We start from the raw sequence: 25,741 nt of genomic DNA, 5'->3' as shown, positions 1-25,741 counted from the left end.
AAGCACTGCTAGGAGGGAAGTTTATTTCAATAAATGCTTACATCAAAAGAACAGAAACACTTCCAACAGGCTAACATTACACCTCAAAGAACTAGAAAAACATAAATAGTCCAATCCCAAAATTAGTAGATGGGAAGAAACAATTAAGACCAGTGCAGAACTAAATAAAATAGAGACCAAAAAAAAAAAAAAAATATATATATATATATATATATATATATACAAAAGATCAATGAAACAAAAAGTTGGTTTTTTTGAAAAGATAAACAAAATAGACAATTGACCAGACTAAAAAAAGAAGAGAGAAGACTAAAATAACGAATATCAGAAATGAAAAAAAAAAAAAAAGTTACAACTGACGCCACAGAAATACAAAGAATCACTAGAGATTATTATTAACTACTATACGCCAACAAATTTGAAAATCTGGAGGAAATGGATAAATTTTTGTACATATACAAACTACCAAGACTGAACCAAGAAGAAAGAGAAAACCTGGACAGACCAATGACAAGCAATGAGAATGAAGCACTAATCAGCAGTTTCCCTACAAAGACAGGACCAGACGGTTTAAATGCTGAATTCTACAAAAACATTAAAGAAGAATTAATACCAAGATTTTTAAATCTATTTGAGAAACTGGAACAGAGGCAATTCTCCCAAAATCATTCTATGAGGCCAGCATCACCCAGATACCAAAATCAGACAAAGATGCGACAGAAAAAGAAAACTACAGGCCAATATCCTTGATGAACATAGACACAAAAGTCCTCAACAAATTATTAGGAAACAAACAGAATACAACAGCACATCAAAAAGATTATGCACCGTGATTGCCTTGGATTGAGTGTCCCACCAAAACTTGACCCCCACTGTGATGGTGTTAAGAGAGTGGGAAATCTTATTTTGGTAATTGAAAGGTAGGGCCTTGAAGAGGTGATTAGATTGAAGGACCATGCCAAAATGAATGGATTAAAAATGGTGGTCATGGGCTTGGTTCTGAGGGCTTTAAAAAGGAGAGTGCATGACGAACTATCTTTTGCTCTCTCTGCTCTGACATTTCACAGTGTGATACCCTGCCATCACTGTAAGCAATAAATTTCATTTCTTTATAACATACCCAGTTCCATATATTCTGTTATAAGCAACAGAAACAGACTAATACAGAAAACTAGTGCCAGAGAAGTGGGGTGCTCCTTATAACAAATACTTGATAATGTGGAAGAAGCATGGGAACTGGGTGTTCAGGAGAGGCTGGAAAAATGTGGAGGAACAGGCTATGAAAAGCATAGATTCTGGTGAAAGTTTAGAAGACAAGAAAACCAGGGAAAGTGTTAGAAATTGGTAAATGGTTGTAGCCAGAATGCTTATGGAAATATGTACTGCAAAGACCATTCTAAGGAGATCTCAGATGTAAATGAGAAGGGATTTATTGTAAACTGGGGTAAAGATTACCCTTGTTATGAACAGGAAAGGAAATTGGCTGCATTGTGTCCATGCCCTAGGACTTTGTGGAAGTTGGAACTTAAGAGTTGAAAACCAGAGTATTTGGTGGAAGAAATTTCTAGGCAGCAAAACATTCAGGAAGCTCCATGGCTACATGCAACAGCCTATGCTGAGTTCTGGCAGAAAGGGTGTGACACAAAGCCATAATGTATAATTAAAAGTCAAGCAGAGCATAAAGATTTGGAGAATTTGCAGCCTGGCCACGTGGTAGAGAAGCAGAGAGCATTTTTCAGAAAGAAAAATGCAACTGTGCTAAGAAGATTAGTAGAAAACAAGGATTATCAAGAGACTGGGGTAAAGGCCCTGAAGGCATTGCAGAAGCCTCTGGGGCCAACCCTTCAATTACAGGTCAAATGGCCTACGGAGACAGAATGGTCTTGAGGAACAGGCCTGAGGTGTCCTCCATGGGCTCAATGCACAGGGCTACCTCAGAAAGCTGCTTCCAACATCAGCACCCTAGCTGCTCTGGCTGCTCCAATCATGGCTACATTGGCCCCAGGTGTGGCGGGACCTGCACCTTTGGAAAATACAAGCCAGAAGCCTCAGCAGCACTCATGTGGTGGTAGGTCTGTAGGCTCACAAGAATGCCAGAGCTCTGAAGCCTTGGGAGCCGCCACCTTGATTTCAAAGGATCTATGGAAAAGTCTGGGGGCGCAGGAAAATATCTGTCACAGGGACGGAGTGAGCACAGACAGCCTTCACTAGAGCAATGCTGAGTGTAAACGTGGGGTCAGAGTTGCAGAAGAGAATCCCCATCAGCGCCATGCCTAGTGGAGTCATGAGAGTGGGACTGCTATGGACACCCCAGGATTATGGTGCTACCAGGGTGCAATGACAGCCTGGGAGAGCTGAAGTATGGCCTGAAACGAGGAAAGCCATAGTAATGTTGCTGACTAAGAACAAAGGGGCCCAACCCTCACACTGGCATGCAGAGGATGTTGTACACAGAATCATGTACATAATTTGAAAGCTTTGAGATTTAATGCCTGCCTTGCTAATTTTGGGATCTGTTTGGGGACTATCACACCCTTCTTTTGGCCTATTTCTCCCTTTTGAATGGGAATATGTACACCATGCTTGGCCCACCATCATATCTTGGAAGTAGATAACTTGGTTTGATATCATAGGTGGGATTTTGGACTTTGGACCTTTTGAGTTGAAACAAGTTAAGACTTTGGGGATAGAACAAATGTATTTGCATATGAAAAGGACATGAGTTTTGGGGGGCCAGGGGTGGATGCGTTGGAATGAGTATCCTACCTGAATGTGACCTCCACTGTGACAGTGTTAAGAGGGTAGGAAATCCTATTATGAAAACTGAAAGGTGAGGCCTTGAAGAGGTGATTAGATTGAAGGATCATGCCGAAGTGAATGGATTAAAAATGGTGGTCATGGGTGTGGTTCCAAGGGCTTTAAAATGAGAGTGCGAGAGGAACAATCTCTCTCTCTCTCTCTCTCTCTCTCTCTGCCTGCCATTTCACAATGTGATACCCTGCCATCACTTGCCACCACCAAGGTCTTCACCAAATTTGTTCAATGTTCTTTGGACTACCCAACCACTGAAACTGTAACCAATAAATTTTATTTTCTTTGTAAATCACCCAGTTCCAGGTAATTTTATTTTAAGCAACAGAAACAGACTAATACAATGATCAAGTGGGATCCCTTCCACAGATGTAATGATGGTACAACATACACAAATCAATGAATGGGGAAGACCTCATCAACAAAATCAAGAACAAAAAACATACGATTATATCAAAAGACACAGAAAAAGCATTTGACAAAATTCAACATCCCTTCATAATAAAGACTCTCAGCAGGGGGTCTTAGGCAGGGAGTTGAGGATCACAGTCCCTTCCACTTGAAACATGCCAGAGAGCATGCTGGGGTTCCTGGCAGGAAGCTGAGGGCCACAGCCCCCTCTGCCTAGAAGCAGGAAAGGGAGCATGCCCAGGGTCCTGGGCAAGGAGACGTGCACCACAGCCCCATCTGCCTGGAAACAGGAGAGTGATTGTGCCTGGGATCCCGGGCAAGGAACTGAGGGCCACAGCCCCCTCCACCCAGAAGCAGGCAAGAGAGCATGCCTGGGATCCTAGGCAAGGAACCATGAGCTGCAGCCTCTTCTGACCAGAAGCAGGTAAGAGTGTGCAAGCAGGTAAGAGTGCGCATTCAGGGTCCTAGGCAGGGAGCAGAGGGCAGTACTTGCCACCCAAAAGTAGGCAACAGAGCATGCCAAAAACAACACTTCCTCGAAGGTGGCCCACAACAGCTGCCATCACAGAGATTGCTGCCAATAAAGCAGTTCAATACCACCTAAGCAACCACACACACTGTGCAGACAGCCCACCAGACACAATGAGAGTCATCAGTGGAGACTGGAAAAAGAAGATGATGACTCTCTCCTCAAAGCCCACTACAAGATAATAAAAGAAGGAACTGCTCTACCAGATGATCAGACATCAATGTAGAGATACTCCAAATACGAAAACCTAAGAAAATATGACAGTGCTAAAAGAATATAGTAATTCTCAAATATCAGACCCTATTGAGCAATAAACCCTTGAAATGACTGAAAAGTAATTCCAAGCAACAGTCTTAAGGAAACTCACTGAGATATGAGAAGTCTCAGTTAGACAACATAATGTAATAAGAAAAAAAATCCAAGATATGAAGGAGGAAATTTACAAAGTGCTTAATACCTTACAAAAGCATGTAGCAGAACTCACAGAACTGGAAGATTCATTCAATGAAATAAAATACACAAATAATAGCTTAAGCAGCAGGCTAGAATAAGTAGAAAAAAAATTTATGATCTTGAAGATAGTCTTTTCTAAATAACCCAGGCTGACAAATAAAAGGAAAAAAGAATTTTTAAAAATGAAGAAAATCTCAGTGAGCTAGCAGACAACCTTAAGTGCACAAACATTCATATCATGGGTGTTCCAGAAGGGGAGGAGAAAGGAAAAGGCATAGAAAACTGATTCAGTGAAATAATAATGGAAACTTCCTGGGCATAGGGAGAGACGCAGACCTTCAGATCCATAAGGCTCAAAATCTCCAAACAGATTCATCCCAAAAAAGATCCTCTACAAGACACATTACAGTCAAACTGGCAAAGCTCAAAGACAAAGAGAGAATCTTAAAAGAAGCAAGAAAAAAACATCAAGTAAACTATTAGGGAGTCCCTATAAGACTAGCAGTGGACTTCTCAACAGAAACTCTACAGGCCAGAAAATGGGATGATGTATCTAAATACTAAAAGAAAAGATTTCTAGCCAAGAATCCTCTACCCAGCAAGGGTATCCTTGAGAAATGAGAGGAAAATAGTAGATTTTCCAGACAAACAAATCTTTGGGAATTCACCACCACATGATCAGCCCTACAAGAAATCCTCAAGGTAGTTCTGCATCTGGAATCTGAAAAATGAACAAAACCCACTGGTGAAGCAAAAATGCAAGTGAAAATGAGAAAGAAACTAAATCTTACCAACGCAAAAAGCCATAATGACAATATAATACCCCTAATTTATTTTTGATTTTAGTAATTCCAGTCTTCTCTCTTTTTTCTTGGACAGTCTAGATAAAGATTTGCAAGTATTTTTGATGTTTCTAAAGAATCAACTTGTGGTTTTGTTGATTTACTCTATTGTTTTTTAATTCCCTATTTCATATATTTCTTTTGTAATCTTTGTCATTTCCTACCTATATTTGCTTTTGGATAAGTTTGCTCTACTTTTTTCTATTTTCTTAAGGTAGTAGTTTACATTACTGATTTTAGATTTTTCTTCTTTTTAATATAGGTGTTTACCAGTATAAATCTTATTCTAAGCCCTCAAAAAAAAAAAAAAAGAATTTGGAAGCAATAATCTTCTAAAATGACAAATTATCTCTGAATTTCCACCTGTATAGCTAACATCATTTTAAAATTTTTTCTTAATGTTTACATTCCTTCTGTTTAGTAGAAGCCAATTTAAAAGAGATGCATTTATATAGGGAAAAATAAATTAATTAAAAAAAAAGACTCTCAGCAAATGAGGTATAGAAGAAAACTATCTCAACACAATAAAAGCCATATATGCCAGACCCACAGCCAATATCATCATCAATGTGGAACATCAATGTGGAAAAACTTAAAGCTTTTCCCTAAGGAACAGGAACAAGAAAAGGATGCCCACTCTTACTACTGTTACTCAACATAGTATTATAAGTACTAATCAGAGCAATCAGGCAAGAGAAAGAAATCAAATGCATCCAAATTGGAAAGGAACAAGTCAGACTATCCCTGTTCACAGATGATATGGTCCTACATATAGGAAAACCTAAAAACTCTACCAAAAAACTCCTAGAGCTGATAAATGAATTCAGTAAGTTTGCAGGATATAAAATCAAGACAAAAACATCAGTAGTGCTTGTGTACACCAATAATAAAATAGTTGAAAAAGAAATCAAGAAAACAAGATCATTCACAATAGTTACCAAAAGAATAACATACCTAGGAATCAATTTAACCAAGGAGGTGAAAGATCTCTACAATGAGAACTATAAAACACTACTAAAAGAAATTAAGAAGACAAAAAGATGGCAAGACATTCACGGATTAGAAGAATTAACATTGTGAAAATGTTCATACTACCCAAAGCTATCTACAGATTTGATGCAATCCTCAATAAAATACCAACAGCATTCTTCACAGAAACAGAAAAAACAATCCTAACATTCATATGGACTAAGACCCTGAATAGTCAAAGCAATCCTGAACAACAAAAAATAATAGTAATAAAGCCAGAGGCAGTACAGTACCAGACGTCAAATCATACTACAAAGATATAGTAACCAAAACAGCATGGTATTGGCATAAAAACAGACACATGGAAGAATAGATCAGAATAGAGAACCAGGAATCAACTCAGGTACTTACAGCCAACTGATCTTCAACAAAGGAACCAAGAACATGCACTGGGGAAAGGACAGCCTCTTCAATAAATGGTACTGAGAAAACTGTATGTCCATGTGTTGAAGAATGAAACTAGACCCATACCTCTCGCCCTATACCAAAATCTACTCAAAATGGATTAACAACTTAAATATAAGACCTGAAACTATAAAACTCCTAGAAGAAAACATAGGGGAAACATGTCAGGATGTAAGACCTCAAAAGTACAGGCAACAAAAGGCAGAAATTGGCAGAATAGATAATAAAACATGATCCAATTACAAGCTTTCTACAACAGACTCACTTTAGACCCCAAAATACAAATAGGTTGAAATTTAAAGAGAGGAAAAAGATATTCCATGGAAATAATGACCAAAAGAGAGCTGGATTGGATGATTATAATATCAGACAAACTCAACTTTAAGTCAACCCCTGTTACAAGAGACAAAGAATGATATCATATTTTGAAAAAAGTGTAAATTCAAGGCCATCTATAGATTCAATGCAATCCCCATCAAAATACCAATGACATTCTTCACAGAAATGGAAAATCAATCTTAACTTTCATATGGAACAACAAAAGACCCCTAATAACCAAAGCAATCCTGAGCAAAAAAATAAAATAAAATAAAGCTAGAGACATAACACTGACTTCAAATTATACTACAAAGCTATAGTAGCCAAACAGCATGGTACTGGCATAAAAATAGACACTCAGACCAGTGGAGCATAATTGAGAACCCAGAAATCAATCCTCAGGCTAACAGCCATCTGATATTGGACAAAGGCAACAATAATCTACATAGGGAAAAGACTGCCTCTTCAATAAGTGGTGCTGGGAAAACTGCATATCCACATGCAGAAGAATGAAAGTAGATATGCACCTCTCACCATATACTAAAATCAACTCAAAATGGATTAAAGTCTTAAGTATGAGATGTGAAACTAAAATTATTAAGGGAAAATATAGGTGAAACACTTCAGAAACTAGGTCTGGGCACAGACTTTATAAACATGAGCCCAAAAGCACAAGCAACAACAACAAAAAAATAAAAAATACAAGTGACTATATAAAAGTAAAAAGCTCTGCACAGCAAAGGAAACAATCAACAGAGTAAAATAAAAACCTACAGAGTGGGAGAAAATTTTTGCTATCTATGCATCTGACAAGGGATTAATATCCACAATATTCAAGGAACTCAAGCAATTATATAGTAAAAAAACAAATAACTCAACTAAAAATGGGCAAAGGAGCTGAATAGACATTTTTCAAAGGAAGACATACAAATAGCCAACAGCTACATGAAAAAATGCTCAACATCACCAATCATCAGGGAAATGCAAATTCAAACCACACTGAGATATCACCTCAACCAATTAGACTGGCTATAGTCCAAAAGACAGTGAATAACAAATGCTGTCAATGGTGGGAAAGAAGGGAACACTCCTGCACTGTTGGTGGGACTGTAAATTAGTACAACCACTATGGAAAACAGAATTGAGGTTTCTCAAACAACTACAGATAGATCTTCCACACAATCCAGCAATCCCATTTCTGGGTACATACCCAGAAGAATGGAAATCATCATGTTGAAAGGATACCTGCACTCCCGTGTTCATCGCAGCTCTGTTTACAATAGGCAAGACATGGAACCAACCTAAATGTCCATTGATGGATGACTGGATAAGGAAAGTGTGGTATATATACACCATGGAATACTACTCTGCCATAAAAAAAGAATGAAATTCTCCCATTTGCAACAACATGGATGAACCTGGAGAAATTTATGTTGAGTGAAATAAGCAAAGCACAGAGGAATAAATACCACATGTACTCACTCATATGTGGGAGGTAAGAGAGAAAGAAAGAAGGAAAGAAAGACCACAGTGATGTGGTAGACTTGCAGAGGGAGAGAACATACCTAGGCATACAAAGTGGAGTCAGGGAAAAGGGGTGGGGGAGGGAGATTGGGGATAATTTGGTGGGGGGGATAGGGTACAATCGTAATTTGTGGAAATGGGCATGCTGCCAGTATGGATCTGGCCTTCACATCTAGGGCACGAGGGGGTTCAATCAGCTTTGTATCTCATGAATATTCATAACCAATAAAAAAAGTTTAAAACAAAAACCAAAAAAAAACCCAAAAACCAAATATGTAACTATTAGAAACATATACACATCAAATAACTGAGCCCCAAATATATGAAGCAAATATTAACATAATTAAAGGGAGAAATAAACAACTGTATAATAATAGAGATTACAATAATTAATTTTCAATAATGGATGGAACATCTAGACAGAAGATAAATAAGGAAACAGAGGTTTTAAACAGCATCATAAATCTAAACATAACAGACATACATTCATGGGCCTCATAATGATGTTTCAGTCAATGACTGACCGCATATATGACAGTGGTCCCGTAAGATTATAATGGAAATAATTACTATCACCTAGCAATGTCATAGCCTTTATAACATCTAGTGCAATGCATTACTCATGTAAGAGCAATAGGCTATACCATATAACTTTGGTGTGTCATAGGCTATCCATCTAGGTTTGTGTAAGTACACTCTCTGATATTTGCACAATGATGAAATTACCTGATAATACATTTCTCAGAGCATATCCCCATCATTAAGGGACACGTGACTGTATGTAGAATACTCCGCACAAAATCAGAATACACATTTTTCTTAAGTGCACATAGAACATTCTCCAAGATGGAACATATATTTGATCACAAAACAAGTCTCATTAAATATAAAAAATTAAAGTCATACAAAGTATCATCTCCAACCAAAAGGGGTGAAGTTACAAGTCACTAAAGGGAATAAAATTGGAAAAATCACAAATATGTAGAAATTAAACAACAAGCTCCTTTTATTATTATTTTTTTTTTTTGGCAGCAGGTGAGTATGGAGATCCAAACCCTTGACCTTGGTGTTATCAGCACCACGATCTAACCAACTGAGCTAACCAGCCAGTCTCCTAAACCACAAACTCTTAAACAATCAATAGGCCAAAGAACAAATTACAAAAGAAATTAGAAAATACTAGAAAAGAATAAAAATGAAAAATATGACATACCAAAACTTATGGGATATAATAAAGGGAACAGTCACAGGGAAATTTATAGCAGTCAATTCAAACTTTAAAACGGACAGTTGTGCTGGCTGGTTAGCTCAGTTGGCCAGTTGATAACACCAAAGTCCAGGGTTCAATCCCTATACCTGCCAGATGCCTAAACAAATCAAAAAAAAAAAAAAAAAAAGGAGGGGGGTAGATCTCAAGCCAATAATCTAACTTTACACCTTAAGGAACTATAAGAGCAAACTAAACCCTAATAACAATAGAAAGACATTCCAAAGATTAGAGTGACGATAAATGATATGGAGAACAGAAAAACAATAGAGAAAATCAATAAAACCAAAAGATGGTTTTTGAAAAGATCAACAAAATTAACTAACCTTTAGCTAAGTAGAAAAATAAAGGGAGAAGATACAAATAACTGAAATAAAAAAATGAAAATGAGGACATTACTAACCTTACAGAAATAAAAAGGACTATAAGAGAATACTACGAACAACTGTACACCAACAAATTAGACAATCTAGATGAAATGGGCAAATTCCTAGAAACACACAAATTACCAAAACTAAGTCAAGAAGAAATAGAAAATCTGAGCAGATTTATAACAAATAAAGACACTGAATTAGTAATCAGAAACCTAGGAACAATGTAAAGTTCATGACCAGATAGCTTCACGGAAGAATTCTACCAAAAATTTAAAGAAACACACGAATTATTCTCACATTCTTACAAAAAAAATAAATAAATAAGCGGGAGGAACACCTGACTTATACTATGAAGCTAGTATTATTCTCATGCCAAAGATACTGAAGCTAGGAAAATTACAGACCAATATCCCTATGAAAATACTGTAATGCAAAAAACCTTAACCAAATGGTAGCAAATCAGATCCAACAGCATGCTAAAAAAGTTATACACCATGGATAAGAAAATCAATCCATGTAATAAGCTACATTAACAGAACAAAGGGGAAAAACACATGACCATCTTAATTAATACAAAAAAAAGCATTTGACAAAATTCAACACCCTTTCATGATAAATTCACTCAGATCATGGAGTGAAAAAGGATTTTCTCAACATGATAAAAAGCATTTATAAAAAACCCACAGCAAACTCAATCACAAAGTTGAGAAACTGGAAGCTTTTCCTATAAGATCAGGAACTAATCAAGGATGCTTGTTTTGACCAGTTCTATTGAACACAGTACTGGAAGTCTTAGCCAGAGTAATTGGGCAAGAAAAAGATATAAAAGGCATCCAAATTGGAAAGGAAGAAGTAAAGCTATCTCTCTTTGCTGATGACATGATCTCATATAGAGAGAGTCTTAAAGAATCCACACATAAAAAGTACTAAAGCTAATAATCAAATTCATCAAAGTTCCATGGTACAAAATCAAACAGAAAAATCAGTTTTGTTTCTATTTAACCACAATGAACAATCTGAAAAGGAAATTAAGATTTACATTTACAATACCATCCAAAAGAATAAAATACCTAGAAATAAATTTAATGTAAGAGGTGGAAGACATGTACACAGAAAACTAGAAAACACTGATAAGCTTTCCTACATGCCATATTTGGTAGAACCACCACCAAGATGCAGACTTTTGTAAAACTCTTTAAGGGGAAGACCATCACTTTTGAGGTTAAACCCTCTAATACAACAGAAAATGTAAAGGCCAAGATCCAGGATAAGGAAGGAATTCTTCCTGATCAGCAAAGATTGTCTTTGCTGGTAAGCAACTGGAAGATGGATGTAATTTGTCTGACTACAACATTCAGAAGGAGTCCATTCTTCATCTTGTGTTAAGACTTCATGGTGGTACTACGAAAATGAAGTCTTACACCATTCTCAAGAAGAATAAGCATAAGAGAAAGAAAGCTAAACTGGCTGTTTTGAAATACTATATAAAGTGGATGAGAATAGCAAAATTAGTCATCCTGGTCAGGAGTACCCTTTAGATGAATGTGGTGCTGGAGTTTGTATGGCCAGCCACGTTGACAGACATCATTGTAGCAAATGTTGTCTGATATTTGTTTCAACAAACCAGAGGACAAGTAAGTGTATGTGAGTTAATAAAAGATATGAACTAACAACAACAACGAAAAAAAAAAAAAAAAAACACTGATGAAATGAAAGAAGATCTGAATCAATGGAAAAACATCCTATATTCCTGGAATAGCAGATTTATTGTTAAGATGTCAATACTACCCAAAGCAATCTATGGATTCAATGAAATCCCTATCAAAATTGCAAGTCTTTTGTGCAGATATGATAAAGCCAATCCCCAAATTCATATGGAATTCCAAGGTGTCCAAATAACCAAGATAATCTGGAAAAAGAAGAAGAAAGTTGTATGACTCATACTTCCTGACTTCAAAACTTACTACAAAGCTACAATAATTGACAGTGTGATACTAGCATAAGGATAAACATAGCCATTGAAATAGAATTGACAGTCTAGAAATAAACCCATACACCTATGTTAAATTAATTTTTGACAAGTGTGCCCAGACTACTCAATGAGGGTATAACAGTCTCTTCCACAAATAGTGCTGGGTCAACTGGATATCCACATTCAAAAGAATAAAGTTGGACTTCTACTTCACACCATTCACAAAAGCTATTTCTACCAGTGTTTTGAAATAACTGTTTCATTTGTACAATTTTGTGTTTTTAAATCCCCACCTGTAACTCATTAAAGTTTTATTTGAACAGAAAGGACATTGTTGGGGGGAAGGGAGGAGAGGGAGGAGGGAGGGAGGTTTTGGTAAGGGGCAACAATAATCAACCACAATGTATATTGACAAAATAAAAGTTAAAAAAATAATAATAATAAAATTGTTTTTAAAAATTAAATTTTAAAAAAAATGAGTTAACCCAAACTAAAAAAAAAAAAAAAACCATGAAAAAACAAAAAAACAAAAACTATTTCAAAATGTCTCAATGAGAGCTAAAAGCATAAAACTCTTATAAGAAAACCTCTTATAGGGTAAGTAAATATTCATGGCCTTGGATTTCACAATGGATTCTTAGATATGACACTATAAGCATAAGCAACAAAAGAAAAAAAAATAGATAAACTGGACTTCATGAAAATTTTAAATGTTTGTGTATGAAAGGACATTATCACAAAAGTGTAAAGACAACCTACAAGATGGGAGAAAATATTTGCAAATTATGAATTTATCTACTATCCATAATACATAAAGAACTCTTACAACTCAACAACAAACAGACAAACACCCCAACTTAAAAATGGGCAAAGGCCTTGAATAGACATTTCTCCAAAACAGATTATTCAAATGGCCAGCAAACACACAAAAAGATGCTTAACATCATTAGTTATTAAGAAAATGCAAATCAAAACCACAATGAAGAAGCACTCTATAACAAACTAGGATGGCCATAATAAAAAATTAAAATTTAAAGTTAAAATAATAACAGAAAATAACAAGTGTAGGTGAAGATATGGAGAAATTGGAATGTTCATACCTTGCTAGTGGGAATTTTAAATGGTTCAGCCAACATGGAAAACAGCTTAAAAATTTAAAGATAGAATTACTATATGACTCATTAATTCCACACCTATGTATATACCCCAAAGTATTAAAGACAGGTACTCAAACAAATACACACAGGCTTACAGTAGCACTATTCACAATAAAAGGTGGAAACATCCCAAATGTCCATAAATGGATGAATGAATACACAAAATGTGGTATATAAATACAATGCAATATTATTCAGCTATAAAAAGAAATAAAGTACTAATACATGATACAATGAAGATGAATCTTGAAAACATTATGAGAAGCCAGAACCAAAAGGTCCCTTAATGTATGATTCCAATTATATGAAACATCCAGAACAGGTAAATCCATATAGACATAACGTAGATTGGTGGTTTCCAGGGTCTCAGTGAGGGTGGACTGGGGAGAAACTACTTACTGGTGCTGGGTTTTATTTTGGAGTAATAAAAATGTTTGGAACTGGGTAGAGGTAGTGGTTGCACAACATGGTAAATGTACTAAATGCTGCTGAGCTGTTGACTTTTAAATGGCTAATTTTATGCCACGTGAATTTCATCTCAATAAATCTTTTAAAAAGTTGAACCAGGACTCTTACCTCACACTGCACACGAAAATAATTCTAAAGGAATCAAAAGCAAAAAGTATGACATATCTAGATAAAAACAGGCAACATTTAAAACTTTAGTGCAATTAAAATACTTATACATAATACAAAAAGCAATAATGACAGAAGAAAAAATTGATAAGCTGAACCTCATCAAAATTTAAAAATTCTGCTAACTGAAATATACTTTGAAGAAAAAGAAAACACAACTAACAGAATGAGAAAAGTAGTGGGTGTTTTATATATATATATATGTAATTACACACATGACAAAGAATTTGTATTCAGAATATGTAAAGAACTCTTATAATTATAAGAAGACAAGCAATCCATCTTTAAAAAAACAGGCAAACACTTGAGAAGACACATCACAAAAAAAGGTATCTGAATGGCCAATAACCACATGAAAATACATTCAGCATCAGGAAAATGCAAATTAAAACAACGAGGTACCACTTCATACCCTCTAGGATGCCATAATTTAAAAAATCCTATACACTGCTGGTGGGAATGTAAAATAGTACAATTACTTTGGCAAATATCTCAACAGTTTCTCATAAGGTTAAATACATTACACACTCATATGACCCAGCAATTTTATTCCTTTGCATTCATCGAAGAGAAATGAAAATTATGTGTACAAGATGATTTGTCCACAAATATTCATAATGACAGAGGGCAGATCAGTGGTTTCCAGGGTACAGGGACAGGGCAAGATTTACTGGGAAGGGACACCAGGGAACTTTTTGGAGTGGTGAAGCTGTTCAATACCATAATTGTTGTGGGTGTACACATTTGTAAAAACTCATTAAACTTAATATTTACAATTGGTGCACTTTATTGTATGTAAATTATACCTCAGTAATAGTGATTTTTTAAAAAGTAGAAGGGATGGGAACCTGAATTGGGACCTAGACTTTTTCAGTAAGATTTCCTCAGGCAACTCCCATGAGGGACGTTTCATTGAGGTCCCTGTTTGCGCCAAGGAATGCGGAGGCAAAACATTGTTGGAATAGCTAAGTTATTCACTTGTTCCCTTAAATTTGCTAAACGGCATGCTGTATTTACTGAAATATTCAAAGTATTTATTTAAATCTCCTTTGGGTGAGAAAGTACCCCAAAGTTAGGTAAGGTATAACAAACTTACATGTATTTAACATATATGCATACAGATATATATATATATACACACACACATATATCTCTGTAATTACCTACATATTTAATTCAACCCAATAAATAGTTTAATAATTTAGTTTACAATCTTAAAAAGCTTCATAGGAAATCAAAGTGGGAAAGGTAGTCTTAACAGTTCTTCCCTATAGTTGCAGAAAACACTGCTTTCTTGTTTACACATTAGTTTTAATTTTCTGTTTACAACTATTCCCACTTCCCCATTTTCCTGTCTCTCTTTTGGGATCACTTCACCTCTAATCAGACAACATTATTCCAGGGTATCTATTTTTATGTATCAGGTATTGGTATATGCATATAACTGATACGATGTCTAGCTAACACCTCTAGAAATAAACTTTAAAACTGTTTCTAAGACATCTTTCCCTCTTATGGTAAAATGCCAGAGTTGAAGAAAGATGATCAGAAAGAAAAACAAATGACTAGGCCTGAGACCGAACGAAAGTATATTGGGTGAAGACACTACAGATCCTGTAGAAAACCAGTTATCATTTATTGAACACTTACTCTGAGCCAGGTGTTAAGGCACTTAAGGGTAACAATATTTAGCCTAATTAGTAGGTGGAAGAGTTATGACTTAAATCAAGCCAGACATCAATGTCCATGCTCTAAACTAAACCATTACACTATACTTCCATCGTAACTTTACAGCTAGCTATTGCAAGAATTTTGCACTGCCATTAAAAAAAAAAAAAAAAAAAAAAAGGAATCTGTCCTACCTACTGCATAACACCAAAACTGCTAAAGTAGTCCATATTTCCAATTACTCGTTGTTTGGTGTCCAGGATAAACTCTCTGAGCATTCTCTCTCTACTTTCAGTAACAAAATCTAGTCTAACTTCCAAATCCTGCTCTTTCCAATAATTTGCTGTCATAAAGTACCACATTAAGACAACAATGTGGAGAAGGTGAATGTACCTCCCACACTGCACTTTGCCTGACAAAGGAATGACTAAGAGCTGTGCAGAATCCTAAAAGAGGGAGGGACACAACATGCTTAATGGGATGCCACTCTCATTTCTCACAGCTGCATTCACCTATACCATCTTCCAGACAGAATCAGAAAATCTACATCCTCTTGGCAATCCAAACCCTAAAAGCATATCTCCCTCCTGCAATACCCTCTCTTCTAGCTTAACTGTGGAGTCAACTCTCACTCATTGAGGTTGACACAATTTTCGTTATCAGGAAATTTACAATCTGGACTGGGGACTGGGGCAGTAACAGGTAATGTGACCAAATATTTTCAATCAATATTGAGAAACAGCATACATTTGCAAAAATTTGATTTTATCAAGGCTTTGGAATAAATTACAGTACTTAAGTAATTAAATACTAAGATACCTTCTTTAAGTGTTTATTAAAGAGTTGCTGAATATTTTACAAATTCTGAATATTACTAAATCAACCAGAAAAACTCGATTAAAACATGAAGGTTTAAAGTTCTTTTTTTTTGTAATTAGGAAGAAATTTGTATTTCATAGCAACTTCTGTGTTAATTTATCTAAAGATTTTTGATACATTCACAAAACCATAAAATAAAATCACAGGTTTCATACATACATTACACATTTTGCTCCAAATATATGTGATAAAAGTGGATCCAGCATTCAAAATCACTCTTTTTAGTTTTGGTAAAGTGAAAAGAAAAAGTGGAAAGCTGTTTGTCACTCATGGGGTAAAATGATAAAGAGAATACATGTTACACTTTGTATGAAAAAGAGTGCATACAAACTAAAGATGACTCCTCCCCATGTGGTCAATAACAGAATTATTACTGGCACTAGGTTTATTCTAGGAGTCTCTGGAATTTTTTAACTTGAAAAAGAGTCCCACTGAAGTTCTACTTTAAAAAAGGTAGATGAAGGAATACTTTAAAATTTACATGAAATATTAATTAAAATAATAAAATCTTTAGTTTTTTATTAATTCATCCAGTCTTTTTTCCTTCAATAACAATGATGTGATAAAAACAATTAACTGTAAAATATGTTGTTCAGTTATCTAAATACAAAAAGTGGTGAAATACACAACCTTAAACTAGTATTCAATATATTTAAAACATTTTTATTATACAAGTAATAAACATTTATTGCAGATAACTGAGAAAATGCATACAAGACAAAAAAGACCCCAATCTCACCACCTGTATTTTATATTAGTATATATAATATTCTAAATCTTTTTTCTCCCTTTAATTTTGAATAAATATTTATCATAGCGAAGTTCTATGTTAATATAAAAAATTTATGTTAGGCTGATGTTGCATTTTAAGGACAGTGATAAGGAAAAGAGATGAAACCTGAGGCCCCAGAGTATTCTACACAAAAGGAACCACGTTAATGTACCTACGATTACACGTTTCCATTAATTGTGATTTAATGAGAATCTATGTCTATACACTCTTTTCTTCTATAATACTTTTCCATTCTATTAATGGTTAAACCCACTAAAAATCTTTACATAAATTTTAAATACCATAAAATAAGAATACAGATGAAAAAGTAGACACATAAGCAAAACTAATAAAGAGATCATAATCTGAAATAATGTAGTTCCTCTTACCACTGAATATTTTCAGGTTTTCCAAATTAAATTGAATTTAAAACAAACAAATTGAATTTAATTGATTTTAAAACAAATCCTGAGTAATATAATGCCTCATGGAAATCAGAAGGACCTGATTTTGAACCCATCTTTGTTTTTTAGCATATTACCAATCTCAAATGTAACAATTTAACTATGTAAGGAAAAAAGATTCCTCCCTTTCCCCATCTGGATATCATGGAGTGGGAAAAAAATGGAAATAAGTTTATGAAAATCTACTAGGATACAGACGGTTTATAAACCCATGTTTTAATGTAAAGGTTGTCAATCTGCAAATTCAAAAGTGGCAATCAAATTAGTCAGGAAAACAAATCCAAGCCGCGGAGGACAAACCTCTTTTCCCAGCCTCTAAGAAAGGGGACCTTTTTTTAGTTTGATCTCACTTATTATTTTACAACATCAGTCTATGGTTTTTTCCATTTTACAGTATATACAAATGAAAGCATGAAGGCTGTGATAAGGTCTAATAAGCTTGTGCTATAACAAAAAGAAATCTTTTCTGCAACTGTGGAGAAAAATGAAATGCCTAAATAGGCTGTAAAAGATAAGTAAATAGATTTGAGAAAGGTTAGTGCTTAGAATGAATTTATTCACTATTAACCAAATTCCTATAACTTGAGTATTCTTGCTCTGAAGTAAAAAAATATTTTTAAAAATTAAAAACCCAAGAATTCACCTGACCATAAGAACTGGAAGGAAAAAGCTATTATTTATCTTCTTCCAACATGTATGAAGTATCTTTAGGTGGTGAGGGGAGTGGGGGATGAGGAAACTCACAACCTAGGAAGATGGATTTTGCCAAACAGTGGAAACCTTCAACATACCCCCCCAAAAACGTATAGCTTAATTTAAAACATCAGAATGTAAAATAAATCCACCTTTTTATTTTGAAACAATAATGAAAATGAACATGAATTTAGAATTAGGACAAATTGGTTTGTTTATAGCCAGCTAGCAAAACTACTCAGAAAGGATACTAAAAATTAAATAAGTGCTTCATATTTCAGAAGGCTTCCTGAAACTAAATTAACTCAAATTAATTAAAAATGTATAAGGCCATTTCCTACAGGGTCATCGTTCAAGCATTATCCTACAAAGTTAAGCCAAAATGAAGAAAAGTTAGGAAACTCATATCAAAATAAACTGAACTGCATTTTCCTTCTAAATATTTCCTTCTAAATATTTCCTTCTAAAATATTTTTATCAGTGGCCAAATCTCATTTATCAAATTTCTCGTTCCCTATAACACTATCAAAGAGAAATAAGACACTGAAATGAATTAAAATAAGGTAATAGGAAATAAAAACTATAGTAATGATCCCAGTCTTCTCTTCCTTTAAACCTCACTGGCAAAATTAGAAATACCTCTATCCTATAATTAAAGGGTTATTCTGAAAATAAATTAATCATAAAAACTTCGCTTTCCATTAATTTAATAAAAGGCTGCAGGGTAGATGATGCAAGGTATGAAAGAAGTTCAAAATATGATAACTGCTCTTGAGGTAACTTTAATACTGTAGGTTTAAATACACGTGTAGATAGAAAGATACAGATATATGTATATAAATGACAGTATCTAGTTTCAGAAGTCTGCCAAAGGAAATAATCTGAAATGCAAAGACTTATGTTCAAAAATGTTCACAGCATTGTTATCTATTAATATCAAAAAACTGAAAGCAGGCTATGTTGGGATAATTACTACTAGATTTGCCCTCTTGTTAAAAACAACTAGAAAACTGTACAAAATACGAAAACAAATGTTTTCAAACATTGGGGAAAAGCAGCAAAAGGCTGTGGTCTTGACACATATTAAACATTCTCCTGAAGGCCCAAACTAGTATAACGAGATAAGGAAAAACAGGAGTATGCAGACTAGAAAGGAAGAAGTAAATCCTTCTTAATTCACAGAAGATATAATCTTGTGTGTGGAAAATGCTAAAAAAATCCATAGAAAAGCTAATAGAAATAATTTGTTTAGCAAGATCACAATATACAGGTCAACAGAAAAAATCAACTGTATTTCTATATACTAACAACAAACAATTAAAAATAGGAAGTAAAATGCCATTTATAACACTATTCAAGTACATGAATACTTAGGGATAAATTTAATAAAGTATGTATAAGGATCTACACACTGAAGGTACAAAACATTACTGAGAGAAATCAAAGAAGACCTGAATAAATGGAAAGATATGCCATGCTCATTTATCAAAATACTGAATATAGTTAAGACATCAATTTTCCCAAAAGTGAGCTATAGATTAAACAATCCCATTCAAAATCCCAGGAGTTTTATTTGTACAAATTGACAAGCTGGCTGTGAAATTTATATAGAAATTGAAAGAAGGAGGAGGAGGAAACCCAAAAATGTGAAAAGAACAAATTTGGAAAACTTGTGCTACCTGATTTCAAGCCTTATCATAAAACTACAGTAATGGGGCCGAGCTCGTGGCGCACTCGGGAGAGTGTGGCGCTGGGAGCGCGGCGACGCTCCTGCCGCGGGTTCGGATCCTATATAGGAATGGCCGGTGCACTCACTGGCTGAGTGCCGGTCACGAAAAAAACGACAAAAAAAAAAAATCGACAGAATAGATTAGAATCCCAAATAGACCCACACATGTATGGTCAATTGATTTTCAACAAAGGCACCAAGGTAATTCAATGAGGTAGAGATAGTCTTTTCAATAAATGGTGCTGGAACCAGTTAAACATATAAGAAAAAACTGAACCAGTACCCTTACCAAATATCATGCACAAAATAACTAAATGGATCAAAAGCTAAAACTATATAAACTTTTAGAAGCAAATATGGAAGAAAACGTTGGTGACCTTGAGTAGTCAAAGATTTCTTATAAAAGACACATAAAGTCATAACCATAAAAAACTGATAAACTGGACTGTGTCAAACTATTATTCTCTGAAAAATCACAGTTAAGAAAAGGTAAGCCACCAAATGGGATGCACATCCATATGATGTGCATGTATTAGACAAAGATATCGTATCCAGCATGCATAAAGAGCTCTTGCCATTCAATTATAAGAAAACAAGTAAAAAAGAAATGGCCTATTGATTCACACAACATGGATGAATCTCAAATACATTATGCTAAGAGAAAAAAGCTAGACTCAAAAGGTTACATACTGGATGATTCGATCTACATGACATTTATGAAAAAAGGTAAAATTATAGGAATAGAAGACAGAGGAGTGATTACCAGGAACTGTGGGTAGGCGGACGGGTAAATTGCAAAGGAGCAGCATAAGGAAACATTTTGAGGTGATGGAATAGTTCTGAATCTTGATAATGGCAGTGGTTACAAGACTAAACGCCTTTATCAAAACTCATAGAAAAGTACACCAAAGATACTGAATTTTACTGAATATGAATAAAAAGGTGACTCTAAGAAAACTACAATGAGATATCAATACTCAATTAAAATGTCTAAAATTAAAAAGTGACATAGCAAATGCAGGTGAGGATGAAGAATGACTACAACTTTCATACACTAGTGGAATGTACAATGGTAAAACTACTTTAAAAAGCAATTTGGTACTCTCTTGTAAAGTTAAAAATAGACATATGATACAACCCAGCAACTCTATTCGTTGATATTTACCCAAGAAAAATGAAAGCATATGTCTACATGAAGACTTGTTTACAAATGTTCATAGCAGAGCAAGTAGGGGGGAAACCCTGAAGACACTTATTTTCACTCTGACTCAGTACTAGGTTCTTTCTGACTCCTAGTCTTTTCTCTATTCCTCCCCCAGATCCCTGGGTCCATAAAACTATCTAAGACTTTTATTTGGGGCTCCCTGACAGTGAGAAGACCCAGACCTCCAAGCCTGTGCTGATCTACCCTACCATGGCAAAAAGATCTAACTGGGAGGTGGAGAGAGTTCTCAGCACTTTCTGTGGTTTAACCTCTTGTTTATACAATCACAGTAAGGGATTAAAGGCTTGACTGTAATTTTCATTTTGGCTTGTTGTCTTAATTAGCTATTCAGAAACCTAGTAGCTCAGCTCAGCTTCTGACAATATTATTTAAATAGATGCAAGTTATTTGATAAAATTTAACATTCATTACATTTAAATTTTTTTCAGCAGATAAGAATGGAAAAGACCTTCTCAATCTGTAGTATAACTGTGGAAAACCTACAGCTGACATAATAGAAAAATATTGAATATCTTCCTCAAAAGATAGAGAGCAAAAAATGGATGTCATCCCTTTCCACTTCTATTAATTAAATTTGTAATAGAGGACCTAGCCAGTGCAATAAGGCAGCCAGCACAAAAAGACAGAGGGATTAAAAATGAAGAAATATAACTCTATTTGCAGATGATATGATTGTGTACACAGAAAATCCAAAGAAATTGACACAACTACTAGAACTAATGAATAAATTTAGCGGGCCAGCGTGTGGCTCACTCGGGAGAGTGTGGTGCTGATAATACCAAGGCCACGGGTTCGGATCCCATATAGGGATGGCCGGTTCGCTCACTGGCTGAGCGTAGTGTGGACAACACCAAGCCAAGGTTTAAGAAAAAAAAAAAATTAGCAATGCTGTTCTATACCTTAACTAGAGGCTACACTCATGCTACTGTGTGCATGTGTCAAAAATCAAAGAACTGTGCATAAATGGGTGAATTTTACAATATGTATATCACACCATAAGTAAAGAAAAAGATAATATTTTAGGATTAAAAAGATCAATACAAAATGAATTACATGTCTACATCTTAGCAACAAACAACTGAAAATAAAATTTAAAAAATAATACCATTTACAATAGAAATAATCATACTCATAGTTAGAAATTTAACAAATGAACAAATGATGTGCATGACCTCTATAATGAGGGTAATTAAAGATTACCTAAATTAATGGAGAGGTGTGCAGTATTCATAGGCTGGAAAAATCAATAATTTTCAGATGTCAATTGTTCCTAAATGGGTCTATAGAATTGTTGCAATCCCTATCAAAAATTTAGTAGAAATTGACAAGAAGAATCTAAAATTTACATGGAATAAATAGCCAATAAGTAACTAAGACAATCTTGAAGAAGAGCAAATTTGATGGGCTTATACTACTAAAGTAATGCCAAACTAATGAAGACAGTGTGATATTGCCATAAGGACAGACAAACAGAACGATAGAACAGGCTACTGACTTCTGACCTAAACCTGTCCACATATATTCAATTTATTTTCAATAAAGACATAAAAGCAATCCAATAAAAAAGGGATTTTTCTTTACAATATACAGTACTGGAACAACTGGACATCTATATAAGAAAAACAGACCGAAATACAAAACCTGAAACCATAAAGACTCAAGAAGAAAACATATAATATCTTCACAACCTTGAGGTTTACGATTTTTTTAGACAATACACAAAAGACACTGAAAGGAAAGGGGCATGAGGGAGTTTTTTAGGATAATGGAAATGTTCTATATCTTGACCTGGTTGATGGTTAGCAAAGTATATAAAATTGTTTTAAAAAAAAATTGAGATATTCACCTAAGACCAGTGAGCACCACTTTACGTAAATCACATCTCAATAAAATACTTTTAAAATGCAAAAAAAATAATAATAATAATATCCGTAGCAGCTTTACTTTAATAGCCACAAACTGAAAGCAACCCAAATGTCCATCAACAAAGCAAGGTATATCTATACACTGGAATACTACTAAGCAAGAAAATAATGAACTATGGATACACACCAAAACAAAGTTGAATCTCAAAATAATTAGGCCAAGTGAAAGAAGCCAAAACAAAGAATATATACATACTATATGATTCTATTTACGTAAAACTCTAGAAAATGAAACTACTATACAGAAAGCAGATCAGTGGTTACTTGGGAATGAGGAATGGGGATAGGGTTACAAAGAGGCATGAAAATCTTTTGAGTTGATTTATATGTTCATTATCTTAAACACAGAGATGGTTTCAGAGGTGTATACACATGTCACACTCAAAGTGTACACTTGAAATATGTGCACTTTATTGTATGTCAGTTGTACCTGAGGTTGCTTTAAAATTATAGAGGCAAATTTGAGCTCAAGAAAAAGGAGTTTTCCTTCTAATAACCAGAACAATAGAATTTTAGAGTCGAAAGAGACTTCATTAGTATTACTGAAAAAGTAGCATCCACCCTCTCTTTGAGCTTAATTGTTAGAAAATTCTTGATATCAAGAGTTCCTGTAATTTAACCCATCCACTCTAGGTCTTGCCTCTTGGTGCTATCCAAATAAATCTGTTCTCCCTAATTTGATATCCATTCAACTACTGAGGGTGAACTATATTAAAAAAAAACCTGTTTATACACTGTAGTCAATAAAAAGATATGTAAGACAAGGACCCTGGTTTCTTGGATAACTGTAACTTTAGCAAATTTAACTCATTTTCTTTTATATCAGAGTCTCTTCTGCTATAGTTTGTATAGCAATAATGTTTCTGACTTGGCAATTGGATCGAAAATGGTAGGAAAGTACAATCTAGTATCTTCATTTTCTGCTTGGTATTATAATTGCATCTTCCAAGATGAATAAAATTTAAAATTCATATTACTAGCTTGCCAGTCCCTAAACCAATGTGGTATACTGGAGAAAGAACTCAGAGAAGACAGCTTCCATCTCTGCTTCTGCAACTAACTAGCTGTATCTTTCATCTTTCCTGTAAAATGATAGAGTTGGTTTCTGTAGAGCAGTGATTTTTCAAACTTTTTGGTCTCAGTACTCTTTTACTCTCTTAGAAATTATTGAGGACCCCAGAATGTGCGTTACATCTATCAATATGCACCATATAAAAATTAAACTAATATTTAAAATAATTACTTATGTATCCACTTTAACATGACAGTAATAAATCTATTACATGTTAACATATATTATATATTTTATGAAAACTAATATTTTTCAAAACAAAGAAAAGTAAGAAGAGAGATTGTTTTACTTTTTTTTTTTTTTAAATTTCTTTGTCTGCCATGGTAGAAGACAGCTGGATCCTATCTGCTTCTGCATTCATTCTATTGAAATATGTTGCTTTGGTTGAAATACATGAAAAAAAAAAACTGGCTTCACACAGTTATATAGTTGGGAAAGTGAGTAGCCTATTGTCTTTTTAGATAATTGTTGATATTCCTCCTTTTTACTTTTAAAAAATTTTTTACTGTTTAACTGACATGTATCAATTGTATGTATTTATGAGGTACAGGGTTATATTTCAATACATGTATATGATGTGTGATGATCAAATCAGGGTAATAATTAGCACATTCGTCATCACAAAAGCTGATCATTTTTTGTGATGAGAGCTTTTGAGCTCCTCTCTTATAGCCAGTTGAGAACATGAAATAAATTATTGTTCATTACAGATATCTAGCACTACTGTACACCACTAGAACTTATTTTTCCTATCTAGCTGTAATTTTATATCCTTAACCATCCTCTATCTATACCTTCCTCCTTTCCCTTTCCAGCCTCTAGCAATCACAATTCTCTACTTCCATAAGCACAGCAACTTTTTTTTTTAGTTCCCACATGAGTGAGAACATACGGTATTTATCTTTCTGTGCCTGACTTATTTCACTTAACATAATGCTTTCTGTGTTCATCCATGTTGCTGCAAATGGCAGGATTTCATTATTTTTCATGGCTGAGTAGTATTCCATTGTGCATACATACCACATTTTCTTTGTCCAGTCACCTGCTGATGGACACCTAGGTTGATTCCACTGACATTCTTCTTTGATACTGTGCCAAAGTTCTACAAGTGGTAGACTCTTTAAGGTTAGTTGCAACAAAGAATCTGAAACTTTATCAACTAACTTTCTGTAATCAATTACATTAAAACTTATTGACCTATCTTGCCCTTTGAATGGATCTTTTACCTATGCATGATTTTATAACATCTACATTAGTCATTTGTAAAATATTAGTTAACTGAGATATGCAGATATTCCAAATATCAATACATTTTATTCTATAATATCAAAAAATCACACATGTTAATATAATTACCAACCTCATTAGAAAAGTCTAAGATTTGGGAAGCTGTTATGTTCACAGCGGCAAATTCAAGTTTTCCAAAATTTTAATTCTCACTTGAAAAGCTCAGATTTTTCGTTGGCCACAAATACTGCCAGTAGTTTTCCTTGAAGTGATAGGCTTGGTTTGCCCATTTTCAAGAAAATGCCTGCCAAATACCCAAGTATAAATAACGAGTTTGTCTCAGTCATTCTTTCAAGTAA

At 34.5% G+C, this 25,741-nt stretch overlaps 1 protein-coding gene and 1 pseudogene across 2 annotated transcripts in view; one reads left to right on the top strand and one right to left on the bottom strand.

Moving 5' to 3' along the window:
- COL4A5 (collagen type IV alpha 5 chain) overlaps window positions 1-25,741 on the bottom strand; it is a 257,285-nt gene that overhangs the window by 220,055 nt on the left and 11,489 nt on the right. The window lies entirely within an intron of this gene.
- LOC134367665 (ubiquitin-ribosomal protein eS31 fusion protein-like) lies at window positions 11,137-11,601 on the top strand (annotated as a pseudogene).

This window comes from Cynocephalus volans, chromosome X (assembly GCF_027409185.1).
Source record: "Cynocephalus volans isolate mCynVol1 chromosome X, mCynVol1.pri, whole genome shotgun sequence".
NCBI classification, from domain to species: domain Eukaryota; kingdom Metazoa; phylum Chordata; class Mammalia; order Dermoptera; family Cynocephalidae; genus Cynocephalus; species Cynocephalus volans.
Note: the sequence above shows the minus strand (reverse complement) of the source record. Positions and strands in the feature narration are given on the sequence as shown.